Source organism: Anomaloglossus baeobatrachus, chromosome 2 (assembly GCF_048569485.1).
Source record: "Anomaloglossus baeobatrachus isolate aAnoBae1 chromosome 2, aAnoBae1.hap1, whole genome shotgun sequence".
NCBI classification, from domain to species: domain Eukaryota; kingdom Metazoa; phylum Chordata; class Amphibia; order Anura; family Aromobatidae; genus Anomaloglossus; species Anomaloglossus baeobatrachus.
In genome coordinates, this window is record NC_134354.1 from 289,320,205 (window position 1) to 289,332,166 (window position 11,962).

An 11,962-nucleotide genomic window follows, 5' to 3' on the forward strand; every position below is an offset into this window, starting at 1 on the left:
CTGAGTTCACACATTCTGACATTGTCTAAAAACAGCGCTACGTGACGTGCGAGTGATAGCAGGTAAAAGCACTTTCATTGTGATTAGCCGTGTCGTAATGCAGCACAACGGTAGTTCATGCAGCCTTGAACAATGAAAATGCTTTTAGCTGCTGTCATTCGCATACCTCGCTGATGTTGATGTAGCTTGCAACCATGTTGTGGCAGCGTCCCTGATTTAAAAAGCACAGTTTTCTAATCCTGGTCAACCCATTTATTGCAGCTAACTTCATATTTTAATTATGGTACATTGGGAGAGTACAGTCAATCAAATAATGAGGCGGGGAGAAGCCAGCTGGGTGTCGCCGGCCTAGTCAGGTCTCTTTAAAGAACTTGCCTGGATGCTGCAGTGCAGTCAGGGTCTGATTCATGCTGCCTGTGGTTTGGACAGCATGAATCAGATGACCGCTTCCTTTTAACAGAAGATGAATGAACCGCACTAAGCAGCTTATTCCTAAACCTCTTCTAGCTGTAGTGTACAAAATATAAGCCTATTTAGTTTGATGTGCTTACTTTATGAGCTACAGCTAGTTTGGATTTACGGATAAACCTTTGGCGTAAAGAGAAGCATTGGCAAATTAATTGTTGCCTTATATCCATCCATAAGAATACTTATTAGCCAGTCAATGTTACATGCCTTTATGTAATTGGTGCTAAATCAGATACTCAATACTCGTACAGATAGAGATGAATAGTTCCTTTCTCTAGTTAAATGATTATTGCTGATGTTCTTTCAGCAACCTGTTGAGTTAACTGTTTTGTAGTATAATTAAATATGATGCCTCTGGTGCTTGTATGCTAATTGTTTAAAAAAAAAAAATACCTGTTTATGTCCCGGTTAGTTGGGGTCTATGTAAGAAGCTTCATTGTTCTAAGAGTCCTTAATGATAACTTCAATTCGAGCAGTGCTCCCTCGATGTCGCCACGTTGTGTGATGTCCCAACACTAGTGGAGTATGCAGGTTGTGCCAAATGCAATTTTGCAGTATGTAAACCTTTTCGTGCATGCTTTGTATTTTAGGTATTACTACCATTAGCACAGAATCTCCTCCTTATCTCTTACAGCAACAAAACATATGTGGTATTTCCTTTTTCACAGCTGAAACATCCCTTTGAGGGGTTTTTTTTCTGTCTGCCTGTTGGTAGGCCAGGTGGATGAGCAGACAGACTTAACATTTCCTTTACATTTGCAGGTCTTTACTGACCTCTATTGCAAATTAGTCTCTGCCTATTGTAAGCTTATATATCAACAATTCTGTAAGATTTATTTATTTTAGCGCCATTACTTCCACAGCACTTAACAAACCTCATTATTACTGTCCCCCATTGAGGCTCGAGATTCTTTAATCTTCAAGTATTGGTGTATGCTCTTGTGAGAGTATTATATACAGTATATCACAAAAGTCAGTACACCCCTCACATTTTTGTTAATATGTTATATTGTTTCATGGCACAATACTGAAGCATTGACAGTGATAAAATGTAGAGTAGTCAGTGTACAGGTTGTATAAGTGTAAATTTGGTGTGCCCTCTAAACAACTCAACACCCATCCATTAATGTCAAACTACTGGCAACAATAGTGAGTACACCCCTAAGTGAATATGGGCAAATTGTGCCCAAAGTGTCACTATTTTGTGAGGCCACCATTATTTTCAAGCACTGCCTTAATGCTCTTCGGTATGGAGTTCACAAGAGCTTCCCAGGAGCCACTGAAATCCTCTTCTATCCTCCATAACAACATCACTGAGCTGGTGGATGTTAGAGACCTTGTGCTCCGCCACCTTCCATTTGAGGATGCACCACAGATGCTCAATAGGGTTTTGGTCTGGATACATGCTTGGCCAGTCCAGCACTTTTACCCTCAGTTTCTTTAACAAAGCAAGGGTCATCTTCGAGGTGTGTTGGGGTTGTTATGTTGGAATACTACCTTGGCCCAGTTTCTGAATGGAGAGGATCATGCTTTTCTTCAGTATGTCACAGTACATTTTGGCATTCCTGGTTCCCTCAATGAACTGCAGCTCCACACAGCAGGTAGCACTCATGCAGCCCCAAACCATGTAGGCAAGACATACTTGTCCTTGTATTCCACAACTGGAATCATTTTTACATCAGTATAATGGCTATATCATATATGTTTACTTTTATTTGATAAATGGGGAAGGGACCTTGATTTACATGACAACTTATTGGCACCTCAAAAATCCTCCATTCCCTCTGAATAACTGCTTTGATGCCTAAACCCAGACATTTAACTTACCAGTATATCATATTTTGTGTTAACGTCCCACAAGTGGACGTACCGGTACGTCCTGGCAATTGTGCGGGCACAGGAGCCACCGGGAGCTTGCATAAGTGACAGGCAAGTTCTGGTTGTCAGCCAGAACTGATGCTCAGACCGCACCTGGCTGTTTAACCCCCTAAATACCACAATTAATAATGATCGTAGCATTTTGGAGGTTATGAGAGAGAGGGGGCTCCCTCTCCCACCCGATTAGCACCTCTGCGACATAGTCACAGGGGCCTGATCTTTGCCATGGCAAACCGAAGTCGTGATGACGACCTCCAGGTCATCCACCTAAGGAAAGCCTCTAAGACTATGCCAGGAGCATAAACTAAAAGGCTTCTATCAGTGTCTCATTGACGTGTAATATATTGCAATGTAAGCGGATTGCAATACATTATACAAGTGAAAAAGGAGCCAGCACGATCTGAAATTGGCATGCATCATATAAAAAGTGAAAATTCACAGATTTATTCCAACTGTACTATAATAAAAAAAAAAATATATATACAAGTGATCAGAGTATTAAAAGTTAATGTCCCATATAGGCAGGGCCGTATTTACCATTAGGCACCCGTGGTCCCGTGCCTAGGGCGGCAGGATGCAGGGGGCGGCACCTTCTAGCAGTAAAAAAAAAAAAATTTTTTTTTACACATTCATTAAATCCGCTGTATTTTCGGAGGGGGGAGAGGCGCACCTTTATTTATTTGTATCCACGTCAATTAAGACGCGAATGCAGACAAATTGCAGCGGCCGGGCACAGAGAGCTGATTGACCCCGGAACTGCCGGCGCTTGCACTTCCGGGGTCACAGGCGCGCCAATCAGCTCCTTCCTCTGTGCTGCGTCCAATGCTGTATGGATTTCACATGCAGAGCTCACAGCAGGACGCCGCAGTGGATGCCGCGATGGAAGCCGGTGTCAGAAGAGGATACTTACGTGAGCCAGGAAGATGACGGCGGGCCCTGGAGCAGGTAAGTGCTCGCAGAGCTGAAGATTCATAAGGAGCGTGGGGGTGTCTCTAATGCAGACTGGAGATCTGCGTATGGGGTGGGAGGAGAGAGGCTGATACTGGGGGGAGACTTGGGGGAAGAGAAGCTGATACTGGGGGAGGCTGGGAGGAGAGAGTATGATGCTGGGGGAGGCTGGGAGGGGGGAGGCTGATGTTGCGGAAGGCTGGGATGGGGGGAGGCTGATGCTGGGGGAGGCTGGGAGGAGGGAGGCTGATGCTGAGGGAGGCTGATGGTGGGGGAGGCTGGGAGGAGAGAGGCTGATGCTGGGGGAGGCTGGGAGGAGAGAGGCTGATGCTGGGGGAGGCTGATGCTGGGAGGAGGGAGGCTGATGCTGAGGGAGGCTGATGCTGGGGGAGGCTAGGAGGAGAGAGGCTGATGCTGAGGGAGGCTGATGCTGGGGGAGGCTGGTGCTGGGGGAGGATGATGCTGGGGGAGGCTGCGAGGAGGGAGGCTGATGCTGGGGGAGGCTGATGCTGAGGGAGGCTGGGAGGGGGAAGGCTGGGAGGAGAGAGGCTGATGCTGGGGGAGGCTGGGAGGAGGGAGGCTGATGCTGGGGGAGGCTGGGAGGAGGGAGGCTGATGCTGAGGAAGGCTGATGCTGGGGGAGGCTGGGAGGAAAGAGGCTGATGCTGAGGGAGGCTGATGCTGGGAGAGGCTGATGCTGCGGGAGACTCGGAGGAGAGAGGCTGATGCTGAGGGAGGCTGATGCTGGGGGAGGCTGGGAGGAGAGAGGCTGATGCTGGGGGAGGCTGGGAGGAGAGAGGCTGATGCTGAGGGAGGCTGATGCTGGGGGAAGCTGGGAGGAGAGAGGCTGATGCTGGGGGAGGCTGGGAGGAAAGAGGCTGATATTGAGGAAGGCTGATGCTGGGAGAGGCTGATGCTGCGGGAGGCTCGGAGGAGAGAGGCTGATGCTGAGGGAGGCTGATGCTGGGGGAGGCTGATGCTGGGGGAGGCTGGGAGGAAAGAGGCTGATATTGAGGAAGGCTGATGCTGGGAGAGGCTGATGCTGCGGGAGGCTCGGAGGGAGAGAGGCTGATGCTGAGGGAGGCTGATGCTGGGGGAGGCTGGGAGGAGAGAGGCTGATGCTGGGGGAGGCTAGGAGGGGGGAGGCTTTTGCTGGGGGAGGCTGGGAGGGGGGGAGGCTGATGCTGGGGGGAGGCTTGGAGGAGGGAGGCTGTTGCTGAGGGAGGTTGATGCTGGGGGAGGCTGGGAGGGGGAGGCTGATGCTGGGGGAGGCTGGGAGGAGAGAGGCTAATGCTGGGGGAGGCTGGGAGGAGAGAAGCTGATGCTGGGGGAGGCTGGGAGGAGGGAGGCTGATGCTCTGGGAGGGGGGATGCTGGGAGGAGGGAGGCTGATGCTGGGAAGAGGCTGATGCTTCGGAGGAATTTTTTTTTTTTTTACACATTCATTAAATCCGCTGTATTTTCGGAGGGGGGAGAGGCGCACCTTTATTTATTTGTATCCACGTCAATTAAGACGCGAATGCAGACAAATTGCAGCGGCCGGGCACAGAGAGCTGATTGACCACGGAACTGCCTGCGCATGCACTTCCGGGGTCACAGGCGCGCCAATCAGCTTCTTCCTCTGTGCTGCGTCCAATGCTGTATGGATTTCACATGCAGAGCTCACAGCAGGACGCCGCGATGGAAGCCGGTGTCAGAAGAGGATACTTACGTGAGCCAGGAAGATGACGGCGGGCCATGGAGCAGGTAAGTGCTCGCAGAGCTGAAGATTCATAAGGAGCGTGGGGGTGTCTCTAATGCAGACTGGGAGATCTGCGTATGGGGTGGGAGGAGAGAGGCTGATACTGGGGGAGACTTGGGGGAAGAGAAGCTGATACTGGGGGAGGCTGGAGGGAGAGAGTATGATGCTGGGGGAGGCTGGGAGGGGGGAGGCTGATGTGCGGAAGGCTGGGATGGGGGGAGGCTGACGCTGTGGGAGGCTGGGAGGAGGGAGGCTGATGCTGAGGGAGGCTGATGGTGGGGGAGGCTAGGAGGAGAGAGGCTGATGCTGGGGGAGGCTGGGAGGAGAGAGGCTGATGCTGGGGGAGGCTGATGCTGGGAGGAGGGAGGCTGATGCTGAGGGAGGCTGATGCTGGGGGAGGCTAGGAGGAGAGAGGCTGATGCTAAGGGAGGCTGATGCTGGGGGAGGCTGGGAGGAGAGAAGGGGAGGCTGGGAGGAGGGAGGCTGATGCTGAGGGGAGGAGGAGGCTGATGGGAGGCTGGGAGAAGAGAGGCTGATGCTGGGGGAGGCTGGTGCTGGGGGAGGATGATGCTGGGGGAGGATGATGCTGGGGGAGGCTGATGCTGAGGGAGGCTGGGAGGAGAGAGGCTGAGGCTCGGAGGAGAGAGGCTGATACTGAGGGAGGCTGATGCTGGGGGAGACTGGGAGGAGAGAGAGGCTGATGCTGGGGGGAGGCTGATGCTGGTGGAGGCTGATACTGGGGGGAGGCTGGGAGGAGGGAGGCTGATGCTGAGGGAGGCTGATGCTGGGGGAGGCTGGGGGGAGGGAGGCTGATGCTGAGGGAGGCTGATGCTGAGGGAGGCTGATGCTGGGGGAGGCTGATGCTGGGGGAGGCTGGGGAGGGGGGAGGCTGGGAGGAGGGAGGCTGATGCTGAGGGAGGCTGATGCTGGGGGAGGCTGGGAGGAGAGAGGCTGATGCTGAGGGAGGGGGAGGCTGGGAGGAGAGAGGCTGATACTGGGGGAGGCTGATGCTGGGAGAGGTTTGGGAGGAGAGAGGCTGATGCTGGGGGAGGCTGGGAGGAGAGAGGCTGGTGCTGGGGGAGGCTGATGCTGGGGGAGGCTGGGAGGAGGGAGGCTGATGCTGGGGGAGGCTGATGCTGAGGGAGGCTGGGAGGGGGAAGGCTGGGAGGAGAGAGGCTGATGCTGGGGAGGCTGGAGGAGGAGGAGGCTGATGCTGGGGGAGGCTGGGAGGAAAGAGGCTGATGCTGAGGGAGGCTGATGCTGGGAGAGGCTGAGTGCTGCGGGAGACTCGGAGGAGAGAGGCTGATGCTGAGGGAGGCTGATGCTGGGGGAGGCTGGGAGGAGAGAGGCTGATGCTGGGGGAGGCTGGAGGAAAGAGGCTGATATTGAGGAAGGCTGATGCTGGGAGAGGCTGATGCCTGCGGGAGGCTCGGAGGAGACGAGGCTGATGCTGAGGGAGGCTGATGCTGGGGGAGGCTGGGAGGGGGGAGGCTGATGCTGGGGGAGGCTTGGAGGAGGAGGCTGATGCTGAGGGAGGTTGATGCTGGGGGAGGCTGGGAGGGGGAGGCTGATGCTGGGGGGAGGCTGGGAGGAGAGAGGCTGATGCTGGGGGAGGCTGGGAGAAGAAGAGGCTGATGCTGTGGGAGGCTGATGCTGGGGGAGGCTGGGAGGAGAGAGGCTGATGCTGTGGGAGGCTGATGCTGGGGGACGGCTGGGAGGAGAGAGGCTGATGCTGGGGGAGGCTGATGCTGAGGGAGGCTGGGAGGGGGGAGGCTGGAGAGGAGAGAGGCTGATGCTGGGGGGAGGCTGATGCTGAGGGAGGCTGATGCTGGGAGAGGCTGATGCTTCGGGAGGCTCGGAGAGAGGAGCTGATGCTGGGGGAGGGCTGTGAGGGGGGAGGCTGGAAGGGGGGGAGGCTTATGCTGGGGGAGGCTGGGAGGGTGGAGGCTGATGCTGGGGGGGCTGATGCTGGGGGGAGTGAGGCTGATGCTGGGGTGAGGCTGGGAGAAGAGAGGCTGATGCTGGGGGCAGAGAAGGCTGATGCTGGGGCAGAGAGGCTGATGCTAAGGGAAGCTGGGGGGAGAGAGGCTGATGCTGGGGGAAGCTGGGGGAGAGAGGCTGATGCTGGGGAAGCTGGGGGAGAGAGGCTGATGCTGGGGGAAGCTGGGGGAGAGAGGCTGAAGCTGGGGGAGGCTGGGGGGAGAGAGGCTGAAGCTGGGGGACGCTGGGGGGAGAGAGGTTGATGCTGGGTGGGCTGCGGGGGAGAGAGGCTGATGCTGGGGGAGGCTGATACTGGGAGAGGCTGGGAGGGGGGAGGCTGATGCTGGGAGAGGCTGGGAGGGTGGGAGGCTGATGCTGGGGGAGGCTGGGAGGAGTGAGGCTGATGCTGGGGGAGGCTGGGGGCAAAGAGGCTGATGCTGGGGGGCAGAGAGGCTGATGCTGGGAGGAAGCTGGGGGAGAGAGGCTGATGCTGGGGGAGAGAGGCTGATGCTGAGGGGAAGCTGGGGGAGAGAGGCTGATGCTGGGGGAAGCTGGGGAGAGAGGCTGATGCTGGGGGAAGCTGGGGGAGAGAGGCTGATGCTGGGGGAAGCTGGGGGGAGAGAGGCTGAAGCTGGGGGAAGCTGGGGGAGAGAGGCTGAAGCTGGGGGAGGCTGGGGGAGAGTGGCTGCTGCTGGGGGAATGGGAGAGAGGGGCCAATCCTAGAGACAGAGGACAAGGGTTGAGGGCTAGTGCAATGACAAAATCGATGGCGGGGGGAGTGTAATGACTCAGAATGAGAGGGGGGGCAGCATTGGGACGCTCATTTATGGAGAAGGGGCAGCATGTGTGGGCTCATTATGGAGTGGAGCAATGTAGGGGAGGTCAATATCAAGAGTGGGTAGTGTGTGTGTGTGTGTGTGTGTGTGGGTGGGAGGGGTGTCTCAGCATAAGCGTTAGTGTGGTGGTCTTAGGATGAGTGGGGCAGCATGGAGGTGTCATTATGAAAAAGAGGAAGGCAGCATTAGGAGCTCATGGAGAGGGGGCAGCATGCATGGGACATTGTGTGGGACATTGTGAGGAGGGAACAGCATGCATGGGGAAACTGGGAGGAGGGAGCAGCATGCATGGGGACACTGTGAGGAGGGGGGCAGCATGCATGGAGACACTGTGAGGAGGGGGCAGCATGCATGGGACATTGTGAGGACGGGGAAGCATGCATGGGACATTGTGAGAAGGGGGAAGCATGCATGCGACATTGTGAGGAGGGGGCAGCACGCATGGGACATTGTGAGGAGGGGGCAGCACGCATGGGACATTGTGAGGAGGGGGCAGCACGCATGGGACATTGTGAGGAGGGGCAGCATGCATGGGACATTGTGAGGAGGGGGCAGCATGCATGGGAAACTGAGGAGGGAGCAGCATGCATGGGACATTGGGAGGAGGGGCAACATGCATGGGAGATTGTTTGGGGGGGACTGCTGGGGGAGGCTGGGAGGAGGGAGGCTGATGCTGAGGGAGGCTGATGCTGGGGGAGGCTGGGAGGAGAGAGGCTGATGCTGAGGGAGGCTGAGGCTGGGAGGAGAGAGGGGGAGGCTGGGAGGAGGGAGGGCTGATGCTGAGGGAGGCTGATGCTGGGGAAGGCTGGGAGGAGAGAGGCTGATGCTGGGGGAGGCTGGTGCTGGGGGAGGATGATGCTTGGGGAGGCTGGAGGAGGGAGGCTGATGCTGAGGGAGGCTGGGAGGGGGGAGGCTGGGAGGAGAGAGGCTGATGCTGGGGGAGGCTGGGAGGAGGGAGGCTGATGCTGAGGGAGGCTGATGCTGGGAGAGGCTGATGCTTCGGGAGGCTCGGAGGAGAGAGGCTGATGCTGAGGGAGGCTGATGCTGGGGGGGAGACTGGGAGGAGAGAGGCTGATGCTGGGGGAGGCTAGGAGGGGGGAGGCTGATGCTGGTGGAGGCTGATACTGGGGGAGGCTGGGAGGAGGGAGGCTGATGCTGAGGGAGGCTGATGCTGGGGGAGGCTGGGAGGAGAGGGAGGCTGATGCTGAGGGAGGCTGATGCTGGGGGAGGCTGGTGCTGGGGAGGCTGGGAGGAGGGAGGCTGATGCTGAGGGAGGCTGATGCTGGGGGAGGCTGATGCTGGGGGAGGCTGGGAGGGGGGAGGCTGGGAGGAGGGAGGCTGATGCTGAGGGAGGCTGATGCTGGGGGAGGGCTGGGAGGAGAGAGGCTGATGCTGAGGGAGGGGGAGGCTGGGGAGGAGAGAGGCTGATACTGGGGAGGCTGATGCTGGGAGAGTTTGGAGGAGGAGAGAGCTGATGCTGGGGGAAGCTGGGAGGAGAGAGGCTGGTGCTGGGGGAGGCTGATGAGGGTGTAGGCTGGGAGGAGGGAGGCTGATGCTGGGGGAGGCTGTGAGGAGGGAGGCTGATGCTCAGGGAGCATGGGAGGGGGAAGGCTGGGAGGAGAGAGGCTGATGCTGGGGGGGGCTGGGAGGAGGGAGGCTGATGCTGGGGGAGGCTTGGAGGAGGAGAGGCTGATGCTGAGGGAGGTTGATGCTGGGGGAGGCTGGGAGGGGGAGGCTGATGCTGGGGGAGGCTGGGAGAAGAGAGGCTGATGCTGGGGGAGGCTGGGAGATGAGAGGCTGATGCTGTGGGAGGCTGATGCTGGGGGAGGCTGGGAGGAGAGAGGCTGATGCTGTGGGAGGCTGATGCTGGGGGAGGCTGGGAGGAGAGAGGCTGATGCTGGGGGAGGCTGATGCTGAGGGAGGCTGGGAGGGGGGAGGCTGGGAGGAGAGAGGCTGATGCTGGGGGAGGCTGATGCTGAGGGAGGCTGATGCTGGGAGAGGCTGATGCTTCGGGAGGCTCGGAGGAGAGGAGCTGATGCTGGGGGAGGCTGTGAGGGGGGAGGCTGGAAGGGGGGAGGCTTATGCTGGGGGAGGCTGGGAGGGTGGAGGCTGATGCTGGGGGGGCTGATGCTGGGGGGAGTGAGGCTGATGCTGGGGGAGGCTGGGAGAAGAGAGGCTGATGCTGGGGGCAGAGAGGCTGATGCTGGGGGCAGAGAGGCTGATGCTAAGGAAGCTGGGGAGAGAGAGGCTGATGCTGGGGGAAGCTGGGGGAGAGAGGCTGATGCTGGGGGAAGCTGGGGGAGAGAGGCTGATGCTGGGGGAAGCTGGGGGAGAGAGAGGCTGAAGCTGAGGGGAGGCTGGGGAGAGAGAGGCTGAAGCTGGGGGACGCAGGGGGGAGAGAGGTTGATGCTGGGGTGGGCTGGGGGGAGAGAGGGCTGATGCTGGGGGAGGCTGATACTGGGAGAGGCTGGGAGGGGGGAGGCTGATGCTGGGAGAGGCTGGGAGGGTGGAGGCTGATGCTGGGGGAGGCTGGGAGGAGTGAGGCTGATGCTGGGGAGGCTGGGGGGCAAAGAGGCTGATGCTGGGGGCAGAGAGGCTGATGCTGGGGGAAGCTGGGGGAGAGAGGCTGATGCCTGGGGGAGAGAGGCTGATGCTGGGGGAAGCTGGGGGAGAGAGGCTGATGCTGGGGGAAGCTGGGGGAGAGAGGCTGATGCTGGGGGAAGCTGGGGGAGAGAGGCTGATGCTGGGGGAAGCTGGGGGAGAGAGGCTGAAGCTGGGGGAAGCTGGGGGAGAGAGGCTGAAGCTGGGGGAGGCTGGGGGAGAGTGGCTGCTGCTGGGGAATGGGAGAGAGGGGCCAATCCTAGAGACAGAGGACAAGGGTTGAGGGCTAGTGCAATGACAAAATCGATGGCGGGGGAGTGTAATGACTCAGAATGAGAGGGGGGCAGCATTGGGAGCTCATTATGGAGAAGGGGCAGCATGTGTGGGCTCATTATGGAGTGGAGCAATGTAGGGGAGTCAATATCAAGAGTGGGGTAGTGTGTGTGTGTGTGTGTGTGTGGGTGGGAGGGGGTGTCTCAGCATAAGCGTTAGTGTGGTGGTCTTAGGATGAGTGGGGCAGCATGGAGGTGTCATTATGAAAAAGAGGAAGGCAGCATTAGGAGCTCATGGAGAGGGGCAGCATGCATGGGACATTGTGTGGGACATTGTGAGGAGGGAACAGCATGCATGGGAAACTGGGAGGAGGGAGCAGCATGCATGGGACACTGTGAGGAGGGGGCAGCATGCATGGAACACTGTGAGGAGGGGGCAGCATGCATGGGACATTGTGAGGACGGGGAAGCATGCATGGGACATTGTGAGAAGGGGGAAGCATGCATGGGACATTGTGAGGAGGGGGGCAGCACGCATGGGACATTGTGAGGAGGGGGCAGCACGCATGGGACATTGTGAGGAGGGGGCAGCACGCATGGACATTGTGAGGAGGGGGCAGCATGCATGGGACATTGTGAGGAGGGGGCAGCATGCATGGGAAACTGAGGAGGGAGCAGCATGCATGGGACATTGGGAGGAGGGGCAACATGCATGGGAGATTGTTTGGGGGGGACTGCTGGGGGAGGCTGGAGGAGGGAGGCTGATGCTGAGGGAGGCTGATGCTGGGGGAGGCTGGGAGGAGAGGAGGCTGATGCTGAGGGAGGCTGAGGCTGGAGGAGAGAGGGGGAGGCTGGGAGGAGGGAGGCTGATGCTGAGGGAGGCTGATGCTGGGGAAGGCTGGAGGAGAGAGGCTGATGCTGGGGGAGGGCTGGTGCTGGGGGAGGATGATGCTGGGGGAGGCTGGGAAGAGGGAGGCTGATGCTGAGGAGGCTGGGAGGGGGGAGGCTGGGAGGAGAGAGGCTGATGCTGGGGGAGGCTGGGAGGAGGGAGGCTGATGCTGAGGGAGGCTGATGCTGGAGAGGCTGATGCTTCGGGAGGCTCGGAGGAGAGAGGCTGATGCTGAGGGAGGCTGATGCTGGGGGAGACTGGGAGGAGAGAGGCTGATGCTGGGGGAGGCTAGGAGGGGGGAGGCTGATGCTGGTGGAGGCTGATACTGGGGGAGGCTGGGAGAGAGGGAGG